We start from the raw sequence: 18416 nt of genomic DNA on the forward strand, positions 1-18416 counted from the left end.
ATTATAATAATATATATTATAATAAAATGAGATTAGCTATTATGAAAACTAAAGAATATACGAATATTTATCTATTAAGTATATTAATAATGTATTTTTATACGCTTCAAAAAAAAAAAATTTTAAATTGCCTAATATTGTATATGAGAAATTTATAAAAAAAAAATAAAATAAATTCACTAATTAAAAACAGGTCATTCAAGTCATTATAGTGTGTAAGTATTCACTACTATAAAAGGTTATCATATTTTCTAACAATTTCAAATATTGCTTAAAATTTTGTTTGGATAATTTGATTGTTTCTATTGTTTCTTTTACATATTTATAAGGGATAAGAAGCAGACAATAATTTAGATATTTATGTTGCTTAAAAATTTAACTAATTTAAACCCAATCCAAAATATATTTACGGTTTTTATGCAAGAATAATTTTTTAATTTCATTATTATGTGTTTAATTTTTTAATGTGTTTCTTTAAGTATTTTTAAACGAAATGTAACAAGAAATAGAAAATGGGGAATACATATTTTCTTTATTGGAATATTATATACTTATTTGGCTTCGTTGCCTCATTTTTCAATAGAACGTTTTATATGAATTTTTTATCTGGAGCATAATACATATTATGCGCGTATATAATAAAGTCTTAATTTTAAATCTTATAAGAAATTATAATTTCTTTTTGTTGAAGTAAAAGAAACTACTACTTTTTTAGTTTATTTATAATTTTATTTATACATGTGTATATAAAAGTGTATGTATATAAAAATATATAGCTATATAGAATAACATTAATTTGTTATAATAATGTTAACATTTACATCAAATATAATAAAAATATTAAAATTGAATTGCACAAATCAATTATTTTTAATTTACATACATTATAAATATACATAAATAAATCAATATGCTCACATTTTTATGTTAATTGTCTATATTTTATAATTATTTTTAGCTACATAATAAATATTTCTTAGCGAACAATATACGTATAATATTATATCATACACATATTCATAAGTTATTTTACATACACACATACATACGATAAAATTTTAAGAAAATTATTAATAGATTTGCATAAATTGTTTATTTTAATTTCATAAAAAATTTAAAATAATCATTGTTTTTAAATGTTCTTTTACATTATAATTTGTCATGGAAAAAAATTAAAAACAAAAAAAAAATAACGAACAAATTCGTGAAATCACTGTTGACAATTTGCATAAATAACTTTAATTATAAATAGTATAGAATAATAATTATTATTATTGAAATAATTCATTCTGTTTCAAAACATGATAGTAGAAATTTTGGTCTTTTTTTTTTTGTTACATGAAGCTGTTAAATGTGTTCATAGAATCTAAAAATGTAACAAAGAAAAAAAAAATCATTTAGTTCATCTAATTTATTGATTAGTTTCTATTTTCAATAAATTCTAAATTAGAATTTTATATTACATTATATGATAACATTAAATAATTTTAATTTCGCAAACAAACAAAATTTTTCAAAATCCGCCTTGAAGCAGTGCGATACTTTTAAAATCTTAAAGCGATTTTTTAATACTTGAAAAGCTCTCTGAGACAAGATTTTAAACGCATCTCTTGAGCTGGAATATCATTTGAAAGTATTGTGGTTTCTAGCGTAGAATTTCATGTTTTAAAATTGGTTTTACGAAAATTACAAAATTTCGGTTAATATCGCATCTTTACGTGATGCGTCTAAGAAAATAGTTTTATACAAGAATAATTTGAATTGCGTATACATAAATATTGTATAATTATAATTAAAAAAAAGAAAGAAAACCACAAGTAACAGAAAATTAGTAGTTTTGGAATTTAATTTGTTAGTAAAAATCTAAATATTTTTTAATTCGTTTTCAAAAAAAAACGAAAAAATATTTGAAATGGCAGATTTTATTTAAAAAAATCATAATTAATTTATTTTCTTTTAAATTTTGTTAAATTTTATCTATTCAAATCATTTGTTAATTTTAAAAATTATTGTCATTATGTAAGAGATAACTGTAAAAATAATTTAATGGCTGGTCTTAAATTAAATATAAATTAATTTTTCTTAATTTCTAATATTTATTTTAATATAAATATCAATTCTTATTCTTTGAACAAAATTTTTATAAATATTGCTATTTTTTATATATATTTTGTATTTCTATATTGTATGTTTATATATATGTATATTGCAATACGTATAAATTATTCATTCTACTAATTGTTTTTAATATTAATTTATTTTTTTAAATTTTTTATTAAAAATAATTTCATGATTATTAGTTTTGATATTATTAAAATAAATTAAAGTTTTTGTTACTATTTAAAAAAAAAACTTTAGATTTTCTGTAGAAAAGTAACACTAAAATAAAAAACAAAAAATTTAACTATTTAAGGTAATACATTAAGAAAACCAAAGATTATTTAACATTATCGTATTATAATAATTACGATATTTTTAGTACGACACGAAAATATTTATTTTTCTAAAAAAAAATATTTGTGACTTCTAACTAAACCCCTTTTTAATTGAATATATTCTTTTTGTATTTTTTTTATTTTGTTTATACATTCGATGATTATAACGTGGGCTATCGAACATTTTGTATGTTTGTCAATAATTATGTTAAAATACAAAAAAATTTAAAAATTTTCAAACAACTTTAATAAAAAATTAACCTATGTAAAATTCTTACAAAAATTACTTTCTCATTTTGGCCTACAGATATATGAAATTATGCTTATATTATCATTTAAACTTGATTTATTTGCTATTCGAAACGATTTATAATTGTGCTATTAAAATATCAACTTCTTGATGCTTTGATAATACTTAATTAGTTTTATAAAGTTAATAAGTAAAATGGTTTTTAGGAAATAATTTTTGGTTTTCTATAAAATTAGAGAAGAAAATTAAGTTTATTCTTTCATTAATTATTTTTCTTTCCTTTATTTGATGTAGTCCATATTTTTTATTTTAATATAAATTTTTATCATCTTACAATATTTATTTCGCAAGTTTAAATATCTTTTAAAGTTAAAACAAATCTAAAATTATAATATAGCACATGCTAAAGAACTGATAATAGTTAAAGATAACGTTTATAAGAAATGTTTAAGATCAATTTTAATTAAAAACTTTATTTTAAATGAAAAAGGAAAAAATATATTTATTACCATTATTTAAAACAACACGGTATAATAAATGAAAGTAAAAGTTATAACAAAAACTTTGATTTAATGCTCAATATTTTATATTGGTTTTTACAATGGACATGTGCATATGAAAATAAAATGTTTATATAATATTTATGTAATTATATATTATTCTGTTTTTTTTTTCTGAGAAGTTTAACTAACTTTAAATGTAATAATATTTTGCACTACACGAATTTACTTGTAAAAAGGGAATTGGGTGGGGAAATTACTTAATTATATTCTATTGAAATTAAAATTGCATAGCGTTTAATATACCGAAGTTTATTTATGTTTACTATTTATTATGGTTTTAGAATTTAGTCATAGCTTTTTAAATGCTATTCATATTTTTGTAATATTTTTGCTGGTTTTTATTTTAAATTTATTTTGATTTGCAGGCTTATAAAATATATTGTATGAATTCATTTGCTGTCAATGTTATTATTTTACTTTTAAAGAAAATACTGATTTTTATTAAAATATGTATATTTGAAAATAATTTTTTTAATAATTTTTGTATAATTTGGAAAAACAAAATGTCATTAACACTTGTTTTGCAATTTAATATAATCATAATATGTGTTTACTTAAAATAAAATTTATTTTTTAAATGTTGAATTGTAACGAAAAATTGAAACTTATCACAATGCGATATTTTTGTCACTTATGAAAAATAAAAATTTGACACGTCTAAAATTTTCTAATGTAATTACTTGTCTTATTGGTTTTATATACTTTTAATTTTAACTGTAAAAAAATGAAATATAATAAATCATTATATAAATTTCATAACGGCTTAATACATACATATATAAAAAATAAATTTAATTAATAAGAATATTTTAAAATTTTTAAAACTAAAAGTAATTGTAATTGTTTTAATCAATTAAAAAAAAAGTAAAATAAATGAAATTTGTATTTTTTTCTTTCGAATTTCTTTTTCTTAATTTTTTTTTTCAAAATTTCTGTGAATAAAAATTTAAACAAATGAAAAATAATATACATAATTATAAATATATAATTAACAAAAATAAAAAAATAATATTATTCTGTAATATATTAACAAGAAAACATAAAGTAGAAATTATTCTAAAATAATAAAAAAAAAATAAAAGAGAATTGATTAAAAATGAGCTGGTAGTTTTAATTCAAAATAAGAAATGATATAAAAGACTTTTTTTTTAAAGCTTTAATTAAATTGTGTTGGCAGGTCTCAGATTGTTAGTATGGAAGTAAGTTTCTAGTATGGAAGTTACGAGAACTACTACCTTTATCGAATCCAAATTAGGTTGTGTAAAAATTTGGTTACGCTAACTCAGTGCGTTTTTAAATAGACAAATAAGTAAACAGATAGACAAATAGTTAAATCGGTTTAGAATTCGACGCCGATCGAGAATACAAATATTTGATACGTCTTAAACGTTTATTTTTTATATTTACAAAACAGTAGGGTAAATTTTTTATACCTTTCGAACATTTTTTTGTAAGGTTATAAAAATAATAATTAACGATTATAATGTATATTAAAAGATAAATATAATTTTAATAATATAAAATGTGAGTTTCATAATATAAAAAAAATATACCCTATCATGATTTGAGTATAAATACCAAATATTAGTTTGATATAGCTAACATATATGAATCTGGCTCTTACAGATTTTAACAGAGATGAAGAATACAAAAACAATGAATTGTGGAAGATTTAAAAAACATTTGACTGTCAATCTTTTAAATCCATCTTCCATTAGCCTTAAATTGAAAAAACGTCCCACATTAAAAATAATGGCAAATTTTTATACTAAGGTTATCATTAAGTTGATTAATCATAAAATTATAGTGAATTCCAATAAATATTTACAGTTTTTGTAATATTACTAAGTGTTTTTCGTAATCACGGGAACCTCACAGATTCTGCTAATATATGATAACAAGCCGAAGTAAAAATATTTGGATAATGGACCCCACACAGCGGTATATTTTTTTTTAATTTACAAAACGCATATAATTGTTGTAATCCGATTGTTATAAGTACATTATCTTTGTTAAATTTGCATTTAATCGCTTTTTTTTTAACTTAGTTTAGTAATTAATGTTCAAAAAAAATACAAGGATTAATTCTTGTATCATATTACATTCGAACGCAACAAGTATTCATTGTACATTTTTCTTAAAAATATGCAAATAACAGAAAAACTAAATATTTTTAAAACTATTGTATTGCAATTGGTTCGAAAAGAAGTCAAGTTACAAAATTAGGTAATTGCAGAAAATATTAAACGTTATAAACCGGAAATTACGCATTTCAGAATTATTTTTCATCTTAAAGGCTAAAATTTTATACTCGTAACATGTTGAATAAAAGTAAACAATTTTGTTTATTGATATTTAAAAATTTTCTTACATGCAATTTTCAATATCAAATTGAAAAATTATCATCAAGTCAGTGTTTTGCAAAGTACCACATTTTCATTCAACAGTTATGAGCAATTTTAAAGAATTAAAATTAAGCAATAACATTAAATTAACTTTCAAAATTTTAAGAATTTAAATTTTAATATTAATTATTTCATAAAATAAAGTTGGGTCAAACAAGTGGTTTGTAATGTAGCACTTTTCCCTTTAGCAAGTAAAATACTGCTTTTAAGAACATGCTATGTTATATTTTTAAAATTACATTCATTCATATACGAGTATATTTCAAAGATTACATACATTTAGAATAAGCAATGTATGCAATCTTTGAAATATAACAAAAAAAATAAAATTAAAGAGGCGTTAACAATTGGAATTAAAGGAATTTTGTATGGTGTGGTTGATTCCGTAGCATAGGTTTTTTTGCTTTTATAAAAGTTTAATAATCCTCATAATTTTCAGGAAATGAGTTTTGGAAAATTCATATTTTACTAATTTTGGGTAACCATAACTCACGCGGAGAGAAAATTGAATTTTTATTAATATTTGAATCATTTTTAAAATTTCAGATTGAGAAAAATGACAAAAAGATTCACTATTTTTTTACGTTTACGGATAAGCTAGCAAAACACGAACAAGCTGACAGAGCACGGAAAAGCTTCATAGAGTGAGGTGAGTAAATAGATTTTTTTTTAAATATTTATGCTAAATTAACGGTATTTGGGTTATTAAATGTTATCGTAATATCTTTGACAAATTTGGCGAGAATTCCAAATAGTTTTTATGGTAATAAAATATTTGGAATTCATAAGTTTTTACCGAAACCAAACTTAAAAAATTGTGTTATTACTAATCTAAACCATTAAAGACCCTTAATGAAACAATATTAATTTAATTAATGAATAAAATTTTTTATAATTTGTTTGTTTAAATATTTACTTCTAACTATGAATTTTAGTATTCTATTCTGACTAGATACAATAGACAAGATGTGTAAGATCGATCCCACTTTTAAAATGTTAAACAAAGAATTTTTAACGTTTTGATAAAATGATAATGAAATTGATCATATTTAATTGATATAAATTATATGATTAAATTACTATACTTTTAATAAAGTTTTTATGTCAAATAATAATTAAACGCTATTCAATTGTACTCTTTCAAATTCTAGAAAAGCAAAAAAAAACTATTTTAAAATTTAATTGTCATCAAAAAGAAGTATGTATTTTCTTCATTAATGGTTCCAGTTAATAATTAATGTGTACATACATATTATATAAAATATAAAGAAACAGTTTAGCAATTTTAGTTCAATAAGTTTTTTTTGCAAACTCGCTGTAACATACGTTAATAGTATAGCGATATTTCATATAATCTTACGCATTTTAGCCCACAAATTTTAAAAATAAATTCAGATATGGCTATTAAGTTTTAGTTTTATTTTCTTTTTTTAAATATATACACACGTATGTATATATGTACTTTATTTTGTATATACTTATCCTCATGAGGTCATCATTATTATTAATTATCCAATTGATTTGGTAAGACAAAATTCAATTGATTCTATTAAGATGAAATATCCGATTATCATCATTTATTTTTATTACCTAATAATGATGATATTTTAAGAATGGTTACTTAAATTTTAAAAAGAAATTGAATCTTATGGATCTTTTCTATTTTTCTCAATACTATATATACATAAAAATTGGATCTAATAATTATGTTGGATTCTTAAATAATAAAAGAATTCGCAATAAAATTAAATTCAATTCTCTCTTTATTAATTAAAAAATTAAGCAACAGTTCAATATTTACTTTCTTAATATAAAATATGTGAAGTTTTCTTGTATAAGAGTAGAATATTATACTTATGTTTTGGATACATATTATATTTATATAATATAGGACAATAATAATTATAAGATGCTATTAAACTTTAACGCCAACACTAAATTTCTTATTTTCAATTATTCTTACATGCACATGTATGTAATATATTATATTTTTACTATATGTGTTTAACCATAAAATAATGATGATCATGATTTTAAATGAACTTTTAATACTTCTGTCACGATTCACGAGGTTATACTTTGTCTTAATATTCAGAAGCAATGTGTTTATATGTACACATATGAATCATAATAATTATATTATGCTATAACATAAAATTAATGGTTTTAAAGGCAAAAAATGGCAAATAATCATTTAGTCTACGCATACGAATAAGTTGACTTATTACATATTATGTAGTGGACTGAAAACTCAATGGGAAGAGTGAACAATATCAAATTAATTATTTAATTATTTAGTTTAGCCTTTTAGTAAAATTTTCATGAAAGTTTCGCTGTAAAATGAATTTAATAACATATTTTGATGTGGGAAAATTTTGTTAAATTGTTTTCATACTCATGCTTTTATAGGGAAAAATTATATTTTGTTTTAAAAGTAAAATAGAATAAACTGAAATTATATAATAATTACTATTTTTTTTAATAATCTCTTAAATTATTAAATTTTTAATTTTATTAAAATATTTTTTAATTTTATTAAATAATTTTATTAAAATATTTTTATTTTTATATAAAAAATTTTTAGTTTCCAATTTATTATTTTACATTTTCATCCTATTGCACTCACTATCAGAGATATTAATTTTCTGACACTATATTAATAAATTATATTTAATAAATCAAATTATTTTTAAATTTATATACTGTCATTATTGTAATTTTAATTGAATAAAATAAAATATTGATTAATATGTAATAAATTTTTAGAAGATATAAATTAATTAGGGGTTCCAGGACAAGGCTTGTAGTAACTTATGTTATACGTACATATACATAAGTAACATAACATTTGAAAGGCACTTAAAGAGAACTAATTGTAAGTTGAAACATTGTTAACGCCAGCATAAAATCATTGTATAGTTACATATACATGTATGTATGCATTTATACATTTGTACGAGTATAACATGTATAATGTGATCATAATGATTGATATTCAGATTTAATATATATATACGTGTGTTGTATGAAATCAAATTATCAAAAATATTACAAAATTTAATAGTGCGGGTTAATTAATAACATCTTTCAAATACGCATTTGTACTTAAACACATAAATAATTTTTACAATTTAGTAAAATTTACGATTGAGTAAATTTTATATGAGATTAATTTTAGAAAACAAATTTTCGATAAATTGGAAAATCATAGAGTTCAGAATATGCATATTCAGAACGAAAGTATTTTTAAATAACAATATTTGATTAATATATATAGGAGTCTTAATATATGTATATAGGTCTCCTAACCTTCAAACTCTAACAATTTAAGTGGTATAAGGATTTGTGATCTTATGAATAATAAAAGCCTGCGCAATAACTGCGCGTTTGCATTTAAGCAATTACAACTCTCAAACTGAATTTTATGTTAATACCGTATTATTTTTGGAGTCAGGGTTCGTAGAGGAGAATTTTGTAATTGTAATATAATGCAAAACACTCTAAATGTAAATATTTTGATCATTTTTTTATTCAAATTGTGAATTCCATTTTATGTAATTTTAAATCAATTCCTTACAATTTGACAATTATTATTGCTTGTAATTTTAACAATTAAATTGCAGATATTTCAGAATTAAAAAAACTGTACGTATATTAGTATAACAAAATGTATTAACACTATACACAAATATAAAATATTATTCGTTTATACGTATAAAAATAATTTTTATTGTTGGTACAAAAATTATTGATTCAATTGAATTTGAATTTTTTAAAATTGAATAAAAATGAAATTGTAACAAATTTGGGGTCATCAAATTATTTTGAGTATATAATACTTTATATGAATCAATTTTATAGAGTACTCATTTTAAATGGGTTTAAAATTTGTCTATTTGCGTTTCTTTTTATAGAATTTAAACATCAAAAGTTATCTAGGGTGAGGGGCTTAAGTATAAAATTAATTGAATCAAAATTCATTAAATTGATCAGAAAAATAAATAAAAATTAACTTTTGGTTATAAGTTGGTGTATAATTTGTTTTAAATATTCTTAATAAAATGAATGGGTTAATATCATATTAATAGACATTTTGACGGGTAATCGATGTTATTCAGAGAAAAGCGAAATTTTATTAAAATGTTCGAATAGGTTCAAAATTAGTTTTTAAAAAGTATAGTTCAATATATAAGTGTACAATAAAAGGGTCAGTTTTAAGGCTGTCTTGAAATTAATACAATGCATGTTGTATCCATATATGTATATATTTATGTGAATTATAACATATACATATTAACGTATAATGTTGTTGGGAATATAAATGTATGTAGTTTTTTTAATAATTTCAAAATTATATGTTTTCAATATAGTATTTGATTAAATAGAGAAAAAAAAATTTTGAATTAAAATGGTTGTGTCAAAGATATCACTGTTTTTGCAATATGTTGTTTCAGTTTGTGTTGCAATTTCCACAATTTTGAACATACGCAAAAAACCGATGATATATAAATTTGTTTATTTTGCATAAAAAAAAAAAGTATGATTTTTGCCATATAACAATGTTTATCCAATATTGCCATAATCTTAAATATAAATGAATAATGCTAAAACAAAAGTTTTCTTTTGGCACTGTCACAATAATTTTGATATAAAAATGCTATAAAAATATGCACTGATATAACACTTATTCTATTTCGAAAGATTTATTAACTGTCACAAATTTTTAGTTCGGAAAGTACTAAAGTGCGATAAAAATAGTGTGCACTTAAATATTTTCGAGCTGGTGCGTAGTGCTAGTGCGGTACCTTCGGAGGCAACCTAAATATAATTAACATTCTGCGATTATAATTATTAAATTATAATTTAATAAAATTTATAATGTATATTAAGGTTTAAAAAATAAAAATCAAAATTTTTAATTAAATTAATATTCATTAAATATTTTATTTAATTTTAAGTGAATTTGTTTTTTCTATCTGTTTAAAATAAACTTTAATTTTATTTTGAAAATGATCTTGAATTATTTATATATATTTTGATAAATTTAATAAAATTTATGCGATATAAAATTACAAAACACACACGCATACACAAATACATTGATACATAGATTAAATTTCTCAAAAAATGAAAAGAAAAAAAAAAAGAATTTTTCCATTTGAAAATTTCATAAAAATGACATTGTGTCGAAATTTTGTTTTTTTAAAATAATCTACATAAATGCAAAATGTGTCGCTTATTCTTAAATTTTCTATATTAATTCATTTTAATCGTTTAACAAAAAACGCATAATTTTTGAATTAAAATCTCAGCATTTTTTTTTTTTTTCATCTTATAAGAATTTTTTCTTTTTGAATTAATTTAAAGAAAAATAGAAATTTTTTTGTCACATACGAGTACAAAAAATTTCATCTTTTTTTTTCTTATATAATAACAATATTTTTCTATTGTATTTTCAATTTCAATTAAAATTTGAAATGAATTGAAATTGAATGAAAATGAGCAAATCAAGAATGAAAATCACATTATAATATGTAGGTATGTACTTATAATAAAATTCAAAAGGGCAATTTTACTAAAGCCGTTATTAGTGACGGACAAGGTTTTTTATATGTACATACTTATAATGTTGTTTACTTTATTATTTTTGAATAAATGAATTGAGCGCCGCGCCGTCCGTTTCTAGTGATTAATAACTCGTTAGATTCATTGAGAACAATTCATAATTATGTAAATTTAATGAGATTACAAAGTTATATTTTCCGATTTATTTTAATAAATACATATATTCATGTCATGTCAGTTTCAATATAGTTTTTTAATTTAAAATTAAAGTTCAGAAGAAGTTAAAGAATCTCGGGAATTACATTACGAATCTTAATCCAAAAACGAATCCAAAATATTTTAGAAATTGTGAAAAAAGCTGTTTTCACTCAGCCTTTAGTTAAATTTAATGTTAAGTAGTGATTTTTTGTAATTTTTAATCGACAAAATTTAAAAAATCTATCTATGTATATAAAAATCGAGTTTAATACTTAAATTGTTTCAGGGTAAATATTGTTATTTAACATTTTATTTAATTAAATCAGTAAGATTTTCAAAATCATATTGTGATTTTTTTTGAATAATAATTTAGCACAATTTTTTAAAGACATTTTTCTTCCCCTAATTTGATTGCCTTAGAATTTTCTGAATCTGCCCGAATATTACTATAGATTATAGTTTCGGATGCGAATAATTCAAATATTGTAATATTGTCATTTATCACCTATGATAGATACGTTCATTTGGCCAATCAAAGACGCTTTTTTAATTTTTAAATAAAAATTTCTTTTTGTTTTTGATAAATCATCCGTTTATTACAATATCCGCTAGGCTGCATCAAATAATTCGAGTATTGAAATTCTAAAATCTGATTTGAAATTTTAATATACGAGTCGTAAAAAGTGGGAATATTTTATGATTGAATGATTTAGAGGTTTTTTTTAATAATCATTTCTTATTTCGGCGCGAATGATCGTACTTACAGGATTAAAATTTTACTAATAACGTATTTCTTATAGAAGACGTTTTTTCAGCTCACCGAAACTTTTTATAAAAACAATATATTTTCGATCAAGAATTTTTGATGCATAAACGAATTTGTTGAAGTTCTTCTACAAAATATCAATTTAATTTTCAAAAAATTTTTGATATTAAATTTTTGTTAACATAAAAATAAATGAATTGACATTTATCAATTTTACCTGAAGTTCAATTGTTCCATTCATTATTTACGAGGATTTTTCCCATCTTTTAAGGTTTTACAAAATTCGAAAAAAATTCTTTTGCATTCAAAATTAACAACACCATCATGAATTCCAAAAAAAAGACAATTTTTTTCAATACATGCATACATTACAGTTGAAAAAAAAACTAAAGTATGTTCTGTGTTGAAATATTTAAAAAAGATTTTGATCATAACAATAAACGCATTAAAAGTAATATTATTATGTATTATAAAAAATGGAATAAAAGAACAACATTAAAAGAAATAATTCAATAAAACCTTTATGGTAACAAACTCTCTATATAAAGATTCTATTTCTTATGCGCATAAGGAGCACGAAGGTAGAAAAGCGAGTATCATGATTTCATCGTAATTTTTATTAGTTTTTAATATGCGTGCGAGTGCCATAAATAATAAATAATGTTTAACATGAGAAGTAATGTAAATTGTAATATTCTGAGACCACCAATTTTGTCTTAATACTCATTTAAATCGTTCGTGTTTCAAATTTAAAATTAAAAAATTTCAATATACTCAATTATTTGAATTAAGAATTAAAGAAACGAATTTTGGTTCGATTCTGATTAAATTGCAATTACATAATAAAGTTTTAATACACCGGCAAAATGTATATGAAGGCCAATGAAAGTTTATAAAAGAGCCGCTCAAAATCCACCATATTCGTAATTTTGTACACAATTTAAAATGAACGAATGGTTGTAAATAAAGCTCTGTTTAACCCATATATGAATAATTTTTATTGCTTAAAAATAATTCTTAATTTTGATTTTAATTACAGTATGTAGAATAATTAATGTTGCATATATGTACAATATAATTTATAAAAATAATAATTCATAAATTTGAGAAAAATTTTCGGCAGATTATTTTATTTTAAAATATACAATTACTTACTTATAGATATTTTAGTTTTAAAATATACAATTACTTACTACCTTATAATTGTTATCGCCCGCAAAATTTATAATGTAAATATCAAGCGCACAAAGCCCCAACAGGATCAATAACCCACAAGTCCCTAAATAACCCATAAGATCTATAGACTAAAAAATAATGAATAATTAGTTCTATGAACAGAGTGTCTCGTATATAAGTGCATATACCATTGTATAAACTCTCATGAGCGACGTCCTGTATACGAAACGTATAAAAATCTTTATGTCATACCAATTTTTTTACATAAAAGTCGATATAATAATTAAAAATTACTTCATAAAATCAAAGCCAAACATTTGACCATCAAAGTCATTGTTGCCATATTATCGATTTCGAAATTTCTTTATGAACCATCATCATATTTTTCATTCAAATATGTACATACAGTATAAATACACATTTATATTTACACAACACCCAAATCAATTTACAATACATGTATATTTTCCTTTTGCTACATATTTATATTACTAAATACATGTATATATACGTATGTTATATAAAAGGATCATTCGAAAGAAAGATTATTTATAAATTATCTCTTAATAATCTTTGTACATTTCCAAAAATTTCATATTCAGTTTTGCTAAGCATAATACGCGCGACTAAAAATAAACAAAAAAATGTTACAATAGTGAAATTTACATTTTGTAAATCTTACATTTCAATAATTTTATGATTATTTAAGGAGTTTCATAAATATTTGTTCATATTATGTAATCATAAACATTGTATTAAATTCAAAAGATTTATTAGGATAATATATTAACGTCTGCTATGCATTTTTATTATTTATTTGGAAAAAATATGAGGTCTTGAAAATATGAAAGGGTCTTGAAATTTTTTAAAATTTTTGAAATGATTTCGGGAATTGATTTTGTTAGACATAAAGAAATTATGTATTAATTTATTATGTGAGAAATTTAATGACTTTTTTAACTAGAATAATTTTATAGTTGACCATAATAATTTTCAAAATTTGAATTCGTAAACAAATTAATTTTAGAGTTTTAAGAAAATTTTTATTTATATAGAAATGAAATAAAGAAAGTATTAAATTATTAAATGCGTATGACACATGAAATTTTTATTGAAAAAAGCCAAGGACTATCATAGACTCGAAGATTTCAATTACTTAAACGTAAATAGAAGTTTCCAAAATAGAGATCGCAATGGCAGAGTATAGTAGATTTTTCTTTAAAATATTTGTAATACACTCAGAATTCAACCACTATATTCATTTTCGGTTATATAGTTTCTAAAATCAAAATTTATCTCGATTTCTCTCTTGACTACGTCCATCGGTCCTTTATATGGATAGTATTTTTGTAGCATTGTTGAATAAAGTATTATCTTAATTTTTTTAATTTAATTATACAGCAGCTAAATTTTTTGTAATCTTTATCATTTTATAAATTTTTCAAAGTCAACATATTGTATAAAAACATACAATAACAAAATTTAATCTTCATCAAGACAAATATATATGTATAAACGTCAATATTTTGTTTTAAAAATTTTTATATGCATATACAAATAAACACATAAACACATTAAAAACAATTATATCAACATCGCCACTTAAACCAAAACAAACAAAAGTTTTTGATTGAGTTTAAAAGAGGCTAAACTTCATTAATACTTTAGAGTTTTAGACGAACTCCCGATAAAAATAAAGTAAGCAAAAAAGAAAAACAAAAAAATAAATAAATGTTTTCAAATAATAGAATAGAAATAATTTTTATTTTTCATTCTCTTCAATTACAATTTTATAATATAATTAAAATAAGAGCTCAGTTCTTGTAAAACTAAAGGATTCGTTCTAAAATATTGCCTCTTCTTTTAATCTTAAAGTCATCTTAGTAATTGAAAATATTTTGATTAAAATTTTGCTTTTTTTCTCACAAAAACATAAAAAATTGATAAGGCGAACGGCGGCATTGATCAAAAATAAATTTTCTATTATTTTAAAGTTTTATATAATATTGAAGTTAAAAATTTCAATTATGAGAGCAAAGTTAATGTAAAAATTTCAAGGAATTACAAGTTGAAATTTTTGAAATTGTCGGTATGATCTAATAACAATATTATTGTTGTAATTTCATTCTCCAGAATGATCGCCTCAAAAATACTCCTTGTCTTAGTTTTATAAGTGTTATAATTTCATTTTGATTTATAATCGTTGGATTTAAAAACTATTATAATATAATTACATATGTACAATTACAATATTTCAATTATTTTTAAAAAATAAATTTATATATGGTAGCTATGTACATATATGTATATTATGTATACATATTTAGTTGTACACCTGTTCTCATTCGCTTAATGACATACGTAATTAAATACAGTGCATGTATTTAATGAAAGGTACTAGATTATTCATTATAATATTAATCTTAAGAAATTTTTCTTCTCTAAAGAAAACATGGTTATAATTAATATAACAGTTTAATTTTTTTATTTTGATGTTTTTACAATTGACACACTATGCTATGTTATTATGTTGATTAGCGCTTGTCTTTATAGTCATTAAAAATTTACTTATAGTGGACTTCCTTCATTACTTTGTGCTCCTATATTTTAAAGAAATAATTCATTAGTACTTTACAAACAGAAATTTTATATTCTAACGAATTAATAAATAATATTACAAGTTTTTTATGAAGTATTCTTAATTTACTCACTTCGTTTGCCATATAAATAAAGGATGCAGAAATTTGAGGTTGATTATAAATATTTATGTTTTGCTGGTTATATAAGAGATTTCATATACTGGGCTAATTATCATTTCTATTTATTTTCTCTCGCTTGTTATGACTTTATTGAATAATTTTTTTTTTAATTTCGATGAATTAAGTCTTACTTCGATGAAAACAAAAATTAAATTTAATGTTAAAAAGCTGTTTGAGAGTTTGTGTTTGTGTATATGATTTTTGTACAATTGAAAATATTTTTCTATTTACATTTTATTAATTTATGAATAAAATCATTTTTATAGTTGTTTGATTTGTTATGTACAAGAATAATAAGAACTACATACTCGTATAATTGAAAGTATAGGATTAAGAGTAGAGTTTGATTATCGTTCCGAAATACATTCTAGCAGATTCTTTTCAGTTTTCGGCTCAAACTTTTTACATAAAATTTAATTAGAACCACGTTATGAAATTTTGGGCTTATATAAAATTTTCATTTCGATAAAAGTAATTTAAACACAAGTTTATATTACATATAGTTATGTATAGAGAGAGAAATCTTTAAGAACTGTGTAATTGCAAAAAAAACCACTTTCTTATACTCATTTCTAAAACAGTGCAATTTTAATTATACTATAAATAGATAAAAAAATCAACGGATGTATAAAGAGAAGAACACAAAATCACTAGTTTATACTTTAAATTTTTAATTAGCTTCTATACTTAGTTAATTTATTTGTTTACATTTGTGAGCATGTTTATAAATGATTTAATTACTCTATTCATTCATATAAGATGTTAGAAAAAAAAGAAGAATAATTTTAACATTTAAATTAAATTTTTAATGCAAAAAAGAAATGTGCAGAAAACAATCACATACGAGTACTCTCACATTAAAATGTTATATATAATTTTTAATTGAGTGTATTCAAAAAATAATTAGGAGATTTGTACTTCAGTCTTAATTACACACTGCTAATCAACTTGTAATTTTTTATTGGTAACAAATAAGAATTTTCAAGAATTTCTTACTTTTTTTTTATAGTACATTCTTTATGCTAATTTTTTTTTGCGAGAGAGTTTTTAAATTATGGAATTTGAATTTATTTCATTAGCTTGTTCTCATAGTACCTTATTTCAATTGAAAACATATTCTGATAGTTTAAATATAGTCGTATTCTTATTTTGTATACAGCTTTAGTAAAGCACCTTAAACTTTTAAAATAACTAGAGTATATAATTGTTAAGTTTTCCCATGGACCCGGACTTCATTCTTTACTTGTTGCTGATACCTACTGTACTAATCCCTACAATTGCATAAAAAAAATTCAATGTTTCTAAAAATTTCTTACGAAATTATCTGGTTAAAAAAAAACCGAAAAATAAAATTAATTTTATTTTTCCACATGAAAGTTCGAATGCTTTGTATTCCGAAAGTACATAAAATACAAAATTAAATAGCACAATTATTTTAAGCTCTTTACTAGACCTTTTAAAAACTGTTTGCTTAAAGTTCCTATATCTTTTTCGGAACGGAAGTTATAATGAAAAAAACTTGGATAAGTAAAAATTTCGTGAAAATTCGTTAAAATGCCTGGAACTAGGAAACCCTTGAGATTTGACACCCAGTCTGAAACAAAAGTTTTAGCCATTTTCGATCCTCTAACCAAAGATATATGTTGTTGCATACCTTTCAGAATAACCCTGTATAAACTTATATCTTTTAAAATACTTGTTTATTAAAAATGGCATCGTTATCGTAAGGCAATTACAGATCTTATCGAAACTTTGTTAAGGTGCTTGTTAGTTTAGTATTAATTTTAAAACATAAGGAACATCATTTAAATGTGTAATGTGTATGCAAAACAAAATATGTATGTAATAATATGATCCTCCCACTTATGAATAACTTAATATTAATAACAAAATTAACAATAATTTCGTTTAATTACAATTATAAAATTTCTCAACAAATTTCTTAAAATTAAAGTAGACGTACCAAGATTATTTTCTTATAATATCAGTTTATCAATAGAAGTGTTTAATAATATTAATCAATGCATTCTTTATGTGTTGTATTATTGAATATACAAAAAACAAATTAAAAAATTTTTTAACGTCAACGTTGTTGCAGCTAATAAAAAACATCCTTTAGAAATTTACAAATTTTCACGTATAAGCTGAAGCAGTCGACTGATGATAAATAATTTTATATGGCGGCTGCACCGGCTTAAGTAGATTAGTGTAGTAGTTTAGTTTTGCGTGAGTTGAGTGAGTTGAAGAAAATTTAATTAATAACGTTTCCTAAATATTCATTCAGTTTAGTTTAAGCAAT

This window comes from Condylostylus longicornis, unplaced genomic scaffold, assembly GCF_029603195.1.
Source record: "Condylostylus longicornis isolate FDR11 unplaced genomic scaffold, ASM2960319v2 ptg000018l, whole genome shotgun sequence".
NCBI classification, from domain to species: Eukaryota; Metazoa; Arthropoda; class Insecta; order Diptera; family Dolichopodidae; genus Condylostylus; species Condylostylus longicornis.